This window comes from Pinus tabuliformis, chromosome 1_2 (assembly GCF_031772625.1).
Source record: "Pinus tabuliformis cultivar Carrire ecotype Pingquan chromosome 1_2, CPIR1, whole genome shotgun sequence".
Classification (NCBI taxonomy): Eukaryota; Viridiplantae; Streptophyta; class Pinopsida; order Pinales; family Pinaceae; genus Pinus; species Pinus tabuliformis.
Window position 1 is genome coordinate 171,124,341 of NC_142298.1, and position 17,143 is coordinate 171,141,483.

General features: G+C 36.1%; 1 protein-coding gene across 2 annotated transcripts in view; it reads right to left on the bottom strand.

The window, feature by feature from the left end:
- Positions 1 to 9,554: 9,554 nt before the first annotated feature.
- LOC149205031 (uncharacterized) overlaps positions 9,555 to 17,143 on the bottom strand; it is a 113,575-nt gene continuing 105,986 nt past the window's right edge. The window contains exons 1-3 of one of the 2 annotated variants that reach the window (XR_016252407.1): positions 11,695 to 12,471; positions 10,451 to 11,549; positions 9,555 to 10,279 (exon numbers count right to left, since the gene is read on the bottom strand). The gene's annotated coding sequence lies outside the window, so the exon portion shown is untranslated. Of the gene's footprint in view, positions 10,280 to 10,450; positions 11,550 to 11,694; positions 12,472 to 17,143 lie in introns of those variants that run through there. The other variant, XR_016252408.1, reaches the window with a different exon arrangement.

The following is a 17,143-nucleotide window of genomic DNA, read 5'->3' on the forward strand; positions in this document are numbered from 1 at the left end:
AAATGCTGCAACGACAACTCTGGAAAATATCGCAGGTGCATTCTTCAACCCAAACGAAATGATTGTATATTGAAAGGATCCCCATTCAGTGGAGAAGGTGGTCTTACTCCTATCTTCTGGCATTATCTTAATATGATGGTACCCAGAAAATCCATTTGTAAAGGAGTAAGCCTCCTGACCCCCTACATTTTCCAAAACTTCGTCTGTGAATGGTGTTGGGAATGGTTCATGTACACAAGCATCATTCAACTTCTGTAAGTCGACATAGATCCTGATTTCGCCCTTAGTATTTTTCTCTTGCACTACCATTTGACTCACCCAGTTATATTCTTCTATAGGTTCGATTATGCCAGCTGCAGCCATCTTCGCAGGTTCCTCCTTCACCTTTTCCTTCATAGCATTCCAATCGGTGGTACCGTGGCGCAACTCCGTTTCAAGATACCAATTCATTGGCATCACATCCAAAGTGTGAACAAAGACATGCACCCATGCTGGTCAAGGTTCTTCACCCCATGCCTTAGTCCAACGAGACAAATGATTGCGAGGATCATCTTTGCCATTGTACTTCTATGTGGTTCTTGTGTTTACAGGACCAAACCTGAGCCTCATCAATCGCCAATACTCCCACCAATCTCCAATATTATCCTTATGTGTACCCCACCATCATGCAGGTGTAGCCCTCAAAGCCAGATCCAAGGCTTGGAAGCGTTGTTCTTCTGGTACATCCCTTTCAAATTTATCTAGAAATATGATGACATCACCTATGCCATGATAATATGGTAAGTTACATACCTCAGTTGATATGCAGAAAAATATTTTTTCATTCTATTACAATGGAGAGTAGAAACCTCATGTAGCCGGTTTTGTCAATTCTCCAGTTCTTCTTTCGAGTCTGAATGAAATGACCTATCCTTCTCCCAACTTATCTGTCCATCTGCAGTGGGGTTGATCTAATCATCGTCGTGCATAGTTAACTTATAGATGTGTTCAATATCGTCATCACCGTATTCTTCGCGGATGGGTTCTGTATATCACACTTCTTTAGAGGGGTCTAAAGGAACAACAACCCTGGTACCATTCTTTTCAAATACCATACCCCTATTTTTAAGATTGATTATGGCGTCCATATCAAAATCCCAATCGATTCTGAGAAAAGTTGTATACGGATTACTGTCGTCCACCATCTCAATGACTTTGAAGTCCGCCCTTACTCTTGCTCCTTCAATATCCACCATAACGCCTTACAACCGTCCCATCGGGATAATATTCTGTTGATTGGCCATGTGCAGTTGAATAGGTGACCATTGCAGCTTTGGTTGCCCCATCCATTCCCAAGTCTGCTTCGGCAACACATTTGCATCTGATCCCAAGTCCAGAATTACTTGATCCATTTCAAATTTGCCAATCTGCGTAGTTAATCGCATTTCCCGACCAATTCTCTTCTTATTCTTGTTGACCTTATTTACTGCGCGTTGTTCAGGTTGTGGTTTTTCTTTACTGGCACAGTTGTCGATCAATTCTTGCAACCCTTCCACTACTTTTTGGTCCCTTAACAACTTCATATACGTTTGTAGAAAGGACTTTAATAGAACAATCGAATTAGGGTTCTCCGTCGCAACACCTACTTCAGGAGAATTCTTCTTTGGTACTAATTGTGTCTGTGTCTTTGACGTCGAAGCTCCCATGTCCATGAAACTCTTCTTTGCCTCCAAGAAAGCTTCCTTTTCCTTCTGTAGATCAAACCTAGTATCTTTTTCTCCTACTTTCCTAACCCATGTATCTACCTCAGGCTTCTTACCTTCTGCCTTATCTTCTTCAGTAGTCGCACCACTTCGTGTCACTATATTAATGCTTGGATCATCCTCGCACAGTTTATATTGCATCATTTGTATATTCTTCTCAGGCCGCTATTTCTTCTTTTCTTGCATCTTAGCCATTAAAGCAAGACAATCTTCTATCACATGGTCAAATTGTCTACAACACTGACATGAAGGGTGGGTGGGATTATGAAAATATCACGCATAGTGTCCGGCTTCACCATAATTATAACATATGATCTGACCCCTTCCTCATCTAGCACCTCCTCTGCAACCCCGTCCTCGACCTTGAAATCCTCCATGAACCACAGGTGAACCATTCTCTTCATGCGCGCGACCTTCAGCTTGCATCCTATATGTCGGGGTTTGATCTATCATTAAGACATAGCTGCGACAATGGATCTCATCATGTCCCACTGATCAACAGACCTTACAAAATAACTACTACGATGACTGCACATATTTTTGTAGCAAATAAAAGTGATCAGTTGGGTGTTGGTCAGGGACTCGACAAATACTACACCATACGCTTAGTCTGCTACTTGGTCCAGCACTAGGCTCTAGCTTCAAAGGATTGAGACCTCTGCTAGCCAAATAATTAGGGTAGACCAGACACTAGTCCTTATAGTGACCTTCTGTCTTACACTTTAGGCACCATACTTCTGAGTGCATCTCAGATCGAACGTCTTTTCCTTTCTTCAGGTCTTGTAGCTCCATATGAAAACTTGCCAACTGGGACCATATTTGTTGAACCCTATGTGAGTTTCTTGTACCGACGAAGCTTCTAATTTCATTGTGATTTCTAATGCTTCCGCCTGCATCTTAATCTTTTGCTGTAATAGTGGCAATCTGAGGCGTGGAAATAACGCAACTATATACCACTCTTTGTACAATTCATTAGAGATATGGAAGTTGGTTTGTCCCATCAAACACTTTAACCTCTGATCTACATCCCAGATAGTTTCATTGACATCTTTCTTAATCTCTTTAATTTTTGTAATACATAACTGTGACTTGGGCTTCTTAAACTTCGCGTTTAGTGCATTCTTCGTCGCAGCCAGTGAAGCAGTTGGATTCGCCATACTGTACTTGATATACCATGATAACACTTTGTCCTGCAGCACTGTGACAAGTTGTGCTTTCTTCATATCATTGTCATTGATCTGCTGCGCTTTCCACACAACTTCTGTGACAAACCAAAGTTGATTAGGATCCTCTAATCCCTAACCCTTAAAGATAGGCATCTTTGTTGTGTCAGCCATGGTTAACAATGGAGGTGGAGGTGGAGGTGTAGGTGTATGAGGTGGAGTTGAAGGTGGAGGTGAAGGTGGAGGTGGAGTGTATGGATGAGGAATCCTAGAAGTGCATTGAGTTTCTGGCTATGTCGCACGTCTAGGTGTACTAGGGTTGGTTCGTTCTTCTTCATTGTTTGATTCACCCAATAATGGACTGTACTCACCCTCTTTATATATGTTCCGATTGGCTCTGAATCTTTTTCCGCTTCACGTAGAAATGGTCTGGCCTCTTGTAAACATCAATCTATAGGCATAACACCCTTTTCACATAACAACATTTTAATCCAGAGCTTCAAGAAATTCAGATACGTACCTCATGGACCATCGAAAAATCTGCGCTCAGCTTCACAGTAGGATACAGTTGTGTCAATTGTGATTTCAATGATAAAGCCTCTGAGGATACTATTAACCCAATAATCAAAAACTCTTGCGACCTTATATTCAGACTCCTTAAGTCGCTTAATCAGCTCAGGGGTCCACACAATAGGATCATCACATTTCCAAGTGAGTTCATTGTCCAGTAGACTTGAAAGCCACTTGTGCAACTCATTAGTGAACGATGCGAAAAAGATCTCGTGGTGTTCTATATAGATATACCTCTATAACCACCTTTCTTTTGTCTGGCACGAATCTCTTCGTTCCTAAGCTACGAATTCGTGCAACTTCTGATCTATCCAATTTTGGATCTCTTTTTTAGTCAGATGCCACATCACACATCCCTCAAATAGATCTCGGTCCTGGAAACAAAACCATTTGTTGGCTTCAGGGGCTTAGACCCAGGTTCAAAATTAGTTGTGTTAACCAACAAAATCTTATACCACCGGCCCTCTTGGCAACGATCTGCTCGCGCAAACCGCAGTCTCACCCGAGGCGATATTGGGGGATGCTAGAATCAGGTTTCTGCATCCAAAGGGACTATGCAATGTCATTGTAAGGTTCTTCATAGTTTAGATCTTAATTCAACCTTCGCAAACTTTTAACCTTATTCTTACAATTGTAAAGTGTTCTCTACTTTAACCGGTTAGCGAACTATGTGAAACTAGACTAATATGCATCATTCATCATATAAGACAATGTTTGAACCTTCGCGATGCAATTGTAGAAGATATATATAAAACGAACCATAAATAGTTAAAAACACAGAAATTATGTGAACATACAGAAATTACATAGATCTGTCTCAAAATGCTTCTTTATTAGTAAATTATTTTCAAATACAACCTTCATGACTCTATGCACACAGCTACAAGGGCCTGCACACTCAGCTACAGACTTACCAAGGTCTACGTGCACACCGCTGCAAGAGCCTTCCCCTTCGATTGATTATAGAAAGATCTTACAAGACAGACTCAAAAGTGTTTCCACAATCCAATACATTATGTCTTAGATTTGCAAAATCATCCCTTTATATATGCTTGTAACCTTACAATACCATGGTCAACAAACCACGAGTGGAGCTAAAAAATCCTGTAAGTAATCCCATCCCTTTACAAAAAAAGGTGCTTACCCGCCCTAAATCCCCTTTGACTCTTAGAACACTGTGCTAATCGCGCTCTGCTCCTCAAAATGCAGAGTCTTTACATACTTTGTACAAAACTTAAACCTAGGGGACCCTTACCCAACACCAAATATTTCTTTTTTCAACTTGGATTAAAGAGAGATACAACTTGGATGGATTTGAGATGTTGACCTCGGGGACTGAGGAAACCCTAATGCATTGTTATTCACAAGGTGAGTCAACAACAAAAGGCCTACAGAGCATAAGGGACCAACTTTCCCGTGAACCTGAATGAATTGTTATTCATAAGGTGAATCGGTAGTGAAATGCCTACAGAGCATAAGGGGCCAACTTCCCCCAATACTAACAAGGGAATTGGCAAAAGACAAAGCGCTGAAGCAAAAGTTGAAAATTGAGAGGCGAGAAATACCAAGAGAAAACCCTCGAATGCAACGAGACTTTCTCTGGAAACCACATGGAATATTGACACAAAAATTTCCCCTATGGAGAAAAAAGAAACCATAGTACCCACTTCCTCCAAACCTGCCAAAACCCTATCGTGAGCCCACAAGAAGATAACAAATGAAGAGCTTACTAGGATATCGACCACACTAAACGAGAATGGGAGGTCTTCCTTAGAGGACGAGTTTTGGGAAACCAACTTAATTGAAAGAGAGATTTGAAGTTGAATTGAATTTGTTAGACCTTTATATTCCATTAATAGACCCCCCGCTTGCTCAAGCACCGAAACCAAAAATTCCTCTAAAGCTACGCTCGAAGAAGTCACAAGAGAAGAAGTGAGAAGACCTTCGTTAGTAGTCGACGCCGACTTGATAGAGGGAAGTTAGGAGAAAATTTTGGAATTAAAAGTGCCAGATGTGACCATGGGGAAAAATCTGCCTGCTGAGGTGGAAAGCTCCAGATAAATACATCTTGAAAAGGGTTTGTAGAGAAGTCCAACTCATCCTCATATCTCACGATATTCGAAACTTACTGATAACCATAAATGCAAAAACTAAAACAAAGGCTTTGAACACCTTGAACCCCACAAAGATTCACTCACGACACTGCCTATCACCCCCGTTGCATCCAAGCCTTTGATCATAAAAACCAAGAGACCCTCTTTGTGAAAAAACAACCAGACCGCAAACGACAAGAGCTCTTGGGAGGAAATATTTGTCAAAAGTAGGTCGGATCACTACACCACGTGTAAAGCATGCAAAAGCGGCTCTTCAAGATGTCCCGGGCTTAAGAATGCGAAACTATGCGCCGCAAAAGCAATACAGATGGAACCACAAAGCCATCCTAATTTTTTTTCCATTTGTTTGGGTTTTAATATTCCATAAGTTAAAGTTACAAATACAAGATTATAACTTAAAATTTGAATTTCCCATAATACCCTTATGGTGAGTAGATATTATTTGAATATATATGCTATCAGCTAAGATAGATCTAATCATGTTTAATTACCTCTTTTTCTGACAAAAAACAACACAGGATATGATAAGGTTGTAGCAGTTTGATACATCAAAATCTATACATCGCTTTCTTTTAGTTCTTTTCATAATTAATTCTCGTATTTTAAAAGGAAAAACCAATCTTTAAAAAGAAAAAGAAAAAACAAGAAGGAAATCTTCAACATAAATTTTCATGTTGGACCTCTCAAAATGAAAAAAATCAATGGTAGAAATAAATTCCATGGAGTCACACTGCACCCCTCATCAAATATTGTAATCATGATGCCCACTTGGAATTACAAAGCCTTTTTGGAGAGGGTATCGACAATGGTGTTTAGCTCCCTATAAAATTGTGTAAAAAGAATCCACTCAAAAGAGCATAAAGCTTCTTATATGCCGAGAAGAAGACATCATACATATATGTTCTCAACAACTACTTTTTTCTTAACCCATCAATAACCAATTTAAAATCTCCCTAAACCTTAAGCTTTAATATTTTTAATATTTTTAATAAAACAAATAAAAGGAAAGGTATAATAAGTGGTATATGAATATATAGACAAAACATCATTTATAATTTTATATGAGATAAGAACATTACATTGTACACTTAGCATTCATATATATAAACAAAATTACAACAAAGAAATATAATAGCCATATACATAATCAAAACTATAACAAAGAAATAGAATGTAATCATAGAATAGTAATGTAATAGTCCCTAAACAATCATTTTTTATGAATTTTATCATGATATATTAAAATAGTGAGATATTTTTTCTTTACATTTAATACCAACCATGGTTATAAGATTTTTTTCAATTATATAAATACCATTTGTAAGTATTTTTTTAATTATATAAAAACTATAAATAATAACTTCATTAATAAAGAAACAAAATTCTCTCAATAAAACAAAATCATATAAAAAAAGTCTTTCCTAATGCTCCCACCTATACTATGGACAAGCAACATTTGCAAGCCTTCCCAATGCTCTCAAATGTGTTCCCACCTATCCTATTGACAAGCAACATTTGCAAGCCTCCCCAATGCTCCCAAATGTGTTCCCACCTATACTATGGGCAAGAAACATTTGCAAGCCTTCTCAATGCTCCCAAATGTGTTATGTACTGGAGCCACTAAATCCATTGATCCAATCAATGACCACTTTATAATCCTTCATCACTTGAATTTTTTGAATTCCTTTTTCTATAACTAAAGTTTGCCAATTTGAGTGTCCACTAAATCCATTGATCCAATCAACGACCACTTTATAATCCTTCACCACTTGAATTTTATGAATCCCTTTTTCTAAAACTGAAGTTTACCAATTTGAGTGTCAAATTCCTTTTTCTAAAACTAAAGTTTACCAATTCGAGTGTCAAAAGTGATACTTCATAGTTTGTGTTCAAACTAATATCAACATTTTGTTAATGTCTTTTTGTTAAACTTTAATACTAATTTGACTGTCAATGAGTGATACTTTATGGTTTGTGTTCAAACTAATTTGAACATTGAATTTTATAAATAATAAAAATATGACCCAACATTGCATTGAATTTTATAAAGTGGTGGTCTTCTAGTTTCCTTTGAGACGCCCCCATCCTGGCTTCCTTTAAGATACCCCCATCAAAGTATCGGAGGTTTCCAATCCTGAAACTTTGAGATACCCCAACCTGATTTCTTTTGAAATGCCTCATCAAGTGTCAAGGTTTCCCATCTAATTTTTTTGAGAATTGACCAACAATGAGAAACACGCAGTTGAGAAGGTATAATTTAGTTTTCAAATAAAGTAAAATTCCTACTCAACAAGGTATAATTCACCTTCCATATAAAACAAGAATATAAACATAAAACAAACAAGTGATGATAAGATCCCTCAAATAGTTAACAAAGAGGACATATGCAACCTCCATGCCAACATTTCCTCTCCATAAAATTCCAGATAAGTATTCTATTATGTCTTTGAGAATAAGTCACATGAAATTCTAGAGTTCCAGATAAGTATTTTATTCTGTCTTTGAGAATAAGTCACATGAAAATCTTAATCTTAATCTTTTGTGTGGATGCTTATAATTTTTGTGCATACCTTCAATCTAAAATCCAAAATAGTATGAGTGATTTGTATCATGAGATGTCACTTTCTTCCTATACTGGTATAGATTCATCTTAAGCACAAATCTAATATCAACAGAGGGATCAAATTTCTTTGGGTGCAAACTTCTTTTAAAGTGCAAAATACATGCACCTTCTTTTAAAGTGCAAAATACAATGTGTAATTTTTCATTGTTTAAATTATATTTTTGAATGTTATATAGAGTACATAACTTAAACTTATAATTGCAAAAAAAAAAAATTGGATTTCCAAAAAATATATATATTTAAAAAAGAATCAAACCGTATAACTAAGATTACTTCAAATACTTACCACAATTTTTTTTTCCCAACAGCTTTATATGATACATAGATATAGACAATTAACTAAACATATTAGTTTTGTCTTTTATTATAGCAATATAACTTTTCTATTTAGTAAAAAAAAAAATTAGAAGAAACATATCTCAACTCGGTAAAGCACATACGAAAATACATATTACCCTTATATTACTAGGCTACTAAGCTGTAAAATGAGCCTTTTTGCTCAATAACATTTTAACAAAATAAAAATAATTTGATCTTTTTAAAACTATAATAAATTATTATTTTATCAAATTTTCAAATAACAAAATTGGAAAAAATAACTAATTTTCATGAATTTGAACTAAATACGGAATAAAAAATAAAATAAACTAAATAAAATATAAAATAAAAAACAAGACCTCATCTCACTTGTGTTTAAAACAAATATGTGAAATTTAAGCTAGTATAAATTAAAATAATTATAATTTAAAAAAAACTGTATAATAATAATTTAATTCTATTAATCTTTAAAAATGTATCATATTTAAATTAAATTATATTTACAATAACATAAAGATGCAGTATAAATGCAAACAGAAATACAAATATAATCACCTAATGAACCCAAGGCTGATTTCATGAATTGAAATTGTATTATAGATCAAGAACCCTGTTGCTGTAACAAGCATTTGTGTCATCTATAAGTTCAAATAAGGTTTACAATTTATATGGGAAATTGGAGATATGCATATGAGCTACAGAGTTCTAAATTCTAACTCTCGTGACTGGAATTCTCTATATATATCTACCCTCCAAATTGGAGCTATACCATAGCTCATAAGCTATGGAGCTATTATCTAGCTCAGCGGTTATTTCTAAATTTAACTCTCATGACTGGAATTCCATATATAGTAACTCTCATGACTGGAATTCTATATATAGATATGTTTTTTTTGATATGTTAATATAAAAATCCTCATATATATATACATATGTCTACCCTCCAAATTTTACGTTTTCTAAACTTACCGGGCAAAATTTGAAAATATAATTCGAAGGCGTAGGTAAACCATAAAAACGAGGGTGCAAATAATATACACTAATTGAATTAAGTCGAGTGCAAGGATTTTCTAACCGAGTCAACGAAGAGGTACTTTAAAGCGCAACAGTGCAGTAGGCACCTATGTTCTCTTCCCAAATCTCCACATTTACAGTTCATTTCTGTATGTTTTTAATTGAATCTGGGAGCATCTGCAAATTGGGGCACCCATAATCCCCTGTAAACCAATCCTCTGAAGGTTAATTAAGTTCCCAAGGGAATCTAGGAGCATCTGCAAATTGAAGCACCAACACAAATCAACACTTCGGAGTTTCATTACGTTCCCACCTGAATCTGGGAGCTTCTGTGAAACCGAGCACCAGTCCATTTTGGAGGTTAATTAAGTTCCCAAATGAACCTGGGAGCATCTGCAAATTGGAGCTTGGAAAACCCATCCAAGTCAATACTTTGGACGTTTAAATTCCCTACTGAATCTGGGAAGCATATGCAAATCGCAGCACTCGGACAATCCAATACTTTGGACGTTGGTTAATTTTCCAACGGAATCTGGAGCATCTGCAAACTGAAGGTCAACTCAATACTTTGAAGTTTACTACAGTTCCCAACTGCAGCTGGGAACATATGCAAATTGAAGCACCCAGTTAAGTCATTACTTTGGAAGTTGGTTTAAGTTCCCAACTGAATCTGGGAGCATTGAACCACTCGAACAAATCAATTCTTTGGAGATTCGTTCAGTTCCCTAGGAGCATCTGCAAATTGTAACACCACCAGAAATTAATAATACGTGGGAAGCGTTTTAGGTTGCCAGACGAATAGCAACAACATCATTTTTGCTCAGTCCCGTGACTCCAAGTGTTTCAAGGATTGCATATAAAAGAACAAACGTTTAAAAATCGAAAGTATAAAAATTCAACACTTACCAACAAATTTTGATATCTCAGCTATCTTTCTCAACTCGTTCCGTCCTATATTCTTATGGCAATATCGCTATCTTCACTTGTAAAGAAGGCGATCTTCCAGCTCATGGATCCCTCCCATATTCTTATGGCGGTATCCCTGTTTTTACCAGTAAAAAAACAGGCAATATCTAAAAACATCGCTGTCTTTTCTTATAAAGAAACAGACTCAGGGATCCGTCCCATATTTTTATGGCGGTATCCCTGCTTTCACCTGTAAAAAAGCAGGCAATGTCTAAAAACATCCCTGACTTCACTTATAAAGAAACAGGCAATGTCTAAAAATATCTGCTTCTCCTCTTCAACCAAACCGTCTTAATCAATTTAAGTCTGCTTTGTATATGAAGTATTTTGGAGATTTTGTGCAATTGCGCCTTCCAATAGATAGAATCTTTTCCCTGAATAAGCGCTCCAATCACTTTAAGTGATAATGGCAATCCATCGCAGGCATCCAAAAACTTTTCAACCAGTGGTTCAAATGCTATTCAAACAGAGTAGCTCTAGGGAGTGTTGTCAATTAAATGACTCTACAATCCCTGACTTTGCAATAAAATCCTTGTTACAAGATGTAACTAATATTAAGCTATCTGAATGGATCTCATATTTAACTGGTGAAAATAATGCATCCAGTTGTTCTATATGATCAACATCATCTAGAACCATGAAAGCCTCCTCACGCAATGAGAGATGCCTTTTGAGCTCCCCTATATCTTGCCGAGCGTTATTTATTTGCTCATTCCATAGAGACAATTCTTTAAGAACTGTACTCTGCAAAGAATTTAGAGAGCTGTGGACTGCATTTTCTCATACATCATATACAAAACAAAAACTACCATAATTTAATATGGTACGGTTGAAGATTTCTTTGGCTAAATCATTTTTTCCAACTCCACCAAGATCAACGACCCTACCCTTTTGGCTTGGGTGCTGCAAGAATGCTCTCATTCGCACATCTTTTCTTTTTTCATGCCAGCCACTTAGGGGTTTGGCTAACTTCAGAGGGGTTTCCCTAACCTTTCTCCACACTTGTTGGACGAACTCATTGACTAGCTGACTCTGGTTACTGCAGAATATACACAATAAAATGACTAATAAGGAAACGCTACAGAAATAAAGTATTATGTACCTCTCTATCAGAGCCGATTGAAATAAAGAACAACAGTGAGACTTTGAAACTAAGAATAACAATGAAGGGTGAACGCACTTACCCATTATTCGCATTCATCTCAAAACCGCTTATCTCTGCAACAACAGAAAAAGGCAATCCTCCATTCTTTAGAAGTATGGGAGTCGTATTTTGGTTAAAAATCGAATGCATTTTTCTCTTCGTGAATGCACAGGGTTCAAGCATACACTCCATCTCCATCCCACATCCATCGAAGTATCCAGGGATTGACATTATAGAAAACCAGAAAAATTGTTGACCCCAAGTTCAACATGAGTAGAAGTTCATCAATCACCAGCTTGATTCTGCGTTCACCTTCAGAATTTTCGTCTTCCTCGTCTAGCTCATCTAACAAGTGCAAAGTGCCCACGAGATGCGCCTTTGCTACTCTCTGTATTTCTATTTAGCTAATCGGTTTAAATAGGAAAAACCTAAACCATACTCAAATCTGGTGGATTTCTGAGTTCTTTCCTGCCATTCCACAAACCATAGACCTTGAACCAGATACCATCGGTGGAGTGATTTTAATGCAGAAGCAAGTAGTTCCTGGAAATCTCCAGGTAACTGCGGTTCCAGTATTGCCACTGTCCAGATACCACTGACCCAATAAGTTCCTGGAAAACTCCTCGCAACTGCGGCTCCAGTATTCCACTGTCCAGATATCACTGGAAAACTCCTCGCAACTGCGGCTCCAGTATTTCACAGTCCAGATACCACCGATCGAGTGATTTGAACACGGAAGCAAGAAGTTCCTGGAAATCTGCTCCTAACTGTGGCTTCAGTGGACCTGTGTAGAGTTTCCATAGGAAAAATTGAAAGTGGGTGTAAAGGTCCATGTGCAATTACGGATAACAGGTGGCATCCACCGACAAGAAAGCTGAAAGCGGGTGTAGAGGCCCATGTGCAATTACGGATAACAGTTGGCATCCACCGACAAAAGAAAGTTGAAAGTGGGTGTAGAGGTCCATGTGCAATTACGGATAACAGGTGGCATCCACCGACAAAAGAAAGTGCTTGCAGCTGGCACTCGCTTGGAAGTCCTTGAATGTTCGCATATAATTGTTGTTATTTTCGGAGTAGTCTACCTAGGCGGAGGAATGGGCCGGTTTCCGTCACCGCTCGGAAAAACCTCCGGCTCCGGCCGCCGGAAATTCCTCCGCCCAGCTCCGCCACCCTCAGCGAGCTCCGCCCAGCGCCGCCGCGAACTCCGCCCAGTTCGATTTCGTGAACTTCCAGATACTAACAAACATGGATGCGTGGCGCAATGGTAGCGCGTCTGAATCCAGATCACAAGGTTACCTGTTCGATTCACATCAGGTTCAATGTTGTGAGTTCGTTTATTTTTGGTGTCGTAGATGATATGATAGTTGGAATCAGAGAGCGCACTGAAAAGTTGTAGAAAAAGGTATTTTCGAATGGGTTGTCCAATCCTTCGCAATGTTCCTGCGAAGCTAACCCTCGTTGCTCACCTTCCTTTATTGGAGACGATCCATAAATTTCTCCCTGCAATATATAGCCGTAATTTCCTTCAACGACCGGAATTGCCTGTGCCCAGATATCATCTTCCAGATATGGGGTTTTGTTTGTCTGAACCTCTGTCTCCTCACTAATTAGCCTGGGGAAGCTACTGTAATGTTCTGCATAATCTGGAAGAGACAGTGATCGTGATGAAGTCGTGAGGGAGAAAGGGCCCTTTGAGAGTTCAAAATCTATTCTTTTGACCGCGTCTATGCCGTGCTGCAACCCAAAAATAAACGAACTCACAACATTGAACTTGATGTGAATCGAACAGGTAACCTTGTGATCTGGATTCAGACGTGCTACCATTGCGCCACGCATCTATGTTTGTTAGTATCTGGAAGTTCACGAAATCGAACTGGGCGGAGTTCGCGGCGGCGCTGGGCGGAGCTCGCTGAGGGTGGCGGAGCTAGGCGGAGGAATTTCCGGCGACCGGAGGCGGAGGTTTTTCCGGGCGGTGACGGAAACCGGCCCATTCCTCCGCCTAGGTAGACTACTCTTAGTTATGGCCGGAATTTGCGGGAAATTGGGAATCTACGTCCGTCCGTCGGATTTCGTCGTTTATCAATTCCGAATCTTACGCGTTGACCACGGACCCCACCCCACCATATGCTGTTTATGGTGGGGCATCTCTCTACCGACATGCATCATGCGTGGGCCACATCACATGCGGCGTTTAGTTAGATTTTATCTTTAATTTCAATACTAGGCAAGACGAGCCGTTTCGGGTGGACTTCAATTGTAAGTAATATTCTTCGATTGCGAAGATAAAGACACGTTATGGGTATAGTCCAATTGTAACTAGTATACCAGAGACATTAATGCAACTGTAACGATTTTATATATATATATTTTTTATTATAAATTTTTGGGGTTTTAAATTATTTTAAATTTAAAATATATTTTTAAATGTATAAAAAATTAATACATGGGAATTTTCTTCAAGAATCAGACCATGGCAATGAGTTAAATAGAGAGACAAATCATTTGTGTTGTTCTTAGTTGGGACAAGATGAAGAATCAGACCATGGTAATGAGTTAAATAGAGAAACAAATCATTCCAACAACGAAAATTAAACTGCTACTTCAGTCACACTAGTAGAACCTAACTCCAGGGGTGTTGAGGAGAATTGAACTCGTAACTTCCCAATAGCTAGATATTTTAGCAACAAGACCTCGACCAATAAAACTAACACTTGAAGCTTTCTAAATATAATTTAAATTTATGATTTTAAAAATTCTTTACAAATTTAAAATAAAATCTATTTGAAAAATAAAAAATAAAACAAGCGTGATATGACTTGGACCAATAAAACTAACCCTCAAAGCTTTCTAAATATAAATTATATAATTTAAATTTATGATCTTAAAAAATCTCTACAAATTTAAAATAAAATCTATTTGAAAAATAAAAAATAAAACAAATGTGATATGCAGCGTTTTGGCCTAGTTCCTGCGTTTTATGCAAAAAGTAATTGAGTAGCAAAGTTACTTCTATTTCCTGCTAGAAGCAAATCAACTTTTATATTGATCATATGCATAAAACTAGTGTTAATGATTAAGGTAGTGTTATTGGATGATTCTATATTATTGATTAGGGACCCCTTGTCTAGCATTAGCATTTAACATCTATGTTGTATATATTCTTTTGAAGCTCTATTGCAAATGTGTTTTTTATAATGAAGTTAGTTTTCTTAGTGTTTTTTTGTCAAACATAAAGTACTTATACAATGAAAAAAAACTTCCTTAATTAAAATTACTAAGTCAAATTGGATTCTACTCCCTCATCTTGTCAAGACAAAATATAATAAAAAATTAAAGATAATATAAATAAATTAAATAATAAAAATTCAACAAACCATTTAAATAAGAGATGTTCAACACAATTAAATAAATTTAAGTGAGTAAGTAATCTTATACATTATCTTTAAAATTAATAACAAAAATAAATCATAGAGAAAATAGACCTCTTCATAGGAAGGTGGAAAATGGATAAATAAATAAATATGCACTATGAAAAAATATATTGAAGCCTCGACACTACTCAACTGAGGAATTCATATGTTGCATATGTTGACATAAATTGTTGAGGTCATTTATGAATAAAATAAACTCTTCATAAAAATAACTAGGGTAGATAGCATGTGAGATCTTGTATATTAATTGAAACATTTGATGCCTAGTTTTACCGGTAAAGCTTATGGTACAAATTAAATATAGAGATGTAAAATAATATAATATAAACTACTCAACTGAGGAATTCCTATGTTGACATAAATTAAAATAATATAATATAAACTACTCAACTGAGGAATTCCTATGTTGACATAAATTGTTGAGATCATTTATGAATAAAATAAACTCTTCATAAAAATAACTAGGGTAGATAGCATGTGAGATCTTGTATATTAGTTAAACATTTGATGCCTAGTTTTACTGGCAAAGCTTATGGTACAAATTAAATATAGAGATGTAAAATAAAATAATATAATATAAACTATTCAACTGAGGAATTCCTATGTTGACAAAAATTATTGAGGTCATTAATGAATAAAATAAACTCTTCATAAAAATAACTAGGGTAGATAGCATGTGAGACCTTGTATATTAGTTGAAACATTTGATGCCTAGTTTTACCGGTACAAATTAAATATAGAGATGTAAAATAAAATAATATAATATAGACCATTGTTTAATAAACTTATGGTACAAATTAAATAAGGTATTTAGCATATATGATTGAAAAAAAATGGCTAAGTGAGATTTTAAGATAAATATTATAAGATGAAGTACTCATAACATTAAGATTATAAAATGATATTATAAGGTAAGCATAAACTCATTGATAGTGGGGTATTTAAAGTGTTAGAAGCTAGTTTGCATGTTCATTCACATCATACAATCTTGCACTATATACACTTAAGCTTAAAGCTTTGAAAACTAATCTTAAAGTTTAAAGGTTGAAAGTCAACTTCCATGCTCATACACATGGGTCATTGGTATGCTATATAAAACATCAACTTATGGTGATAGAGTAATCAAATTTGACAAATAATGTCACTTACTTAAATCTTGTTTGTGTAGGTGAAATAGTGATTTTATGTTTAAATCCCAAAGTGTTTATGTAGTTTTCTAGTGTTATTAACTAGCAATAGATTTAGGTTTTAATAAAGTGGATTTGTTTATCAATTTGATTAGAAAATGGATACATTCATAATTGAATTTGACCCTCCATTCTTCTTATTTGTTGGAAGATTTACGAATTTATTCAAAATACATGTTCTCTATATGTGTGTGTGTGTGTATTGCTTGAAATTTTAGAATCCTCATAAATCTTTATTTGAAAGTGAGGTTCAAACTTGTTTATTGTCTATAAGGTCATTCTAGAGTCTAATGCATAAACCTTGAAAATTGAGATTGATTGTTTTTTTCATTAATGAATTTAACTAAGAAGTTGAGATTGATTATTTCTCTTCAAAATACATTATAATCAATGGGTTTGACATAGCCACTTTGAGAACTTTTATGAGAATAGTTCAATATAATTTGTAAAATTTAAAATTAAATTAACATTTAATATACAGCATGCATCAAATTATTTTGTAGTATGATAATAACAATGAACAAAATTAAATTATTTAATTTTCCCTAAATAATATAAAACATGTACATATATTATATTAAGGGAACTCTACTTGAATGGTTCATGAGGCACAATACTTGCTAAGGTTTTGCAAATGGGGTAGCAAGCTAAGTGGGCTTGATTGTGGGGAAAACTCCAAAGTTAAGCGTGCTTGAGCCAGAGGTGATCTGGGACGGGTGACCTCCTAGGAAGTCCTAGTTACCTCATGAAAAATTAGTCAGTTACGACTACCTACGCAGTTAAATCCCCGTAGTCTAACTTATAGACGCAATAAATTTTTTTACTAGAATTTATCAAAATTTGGCAATACAATTTCAAGATTTTTTGTTGT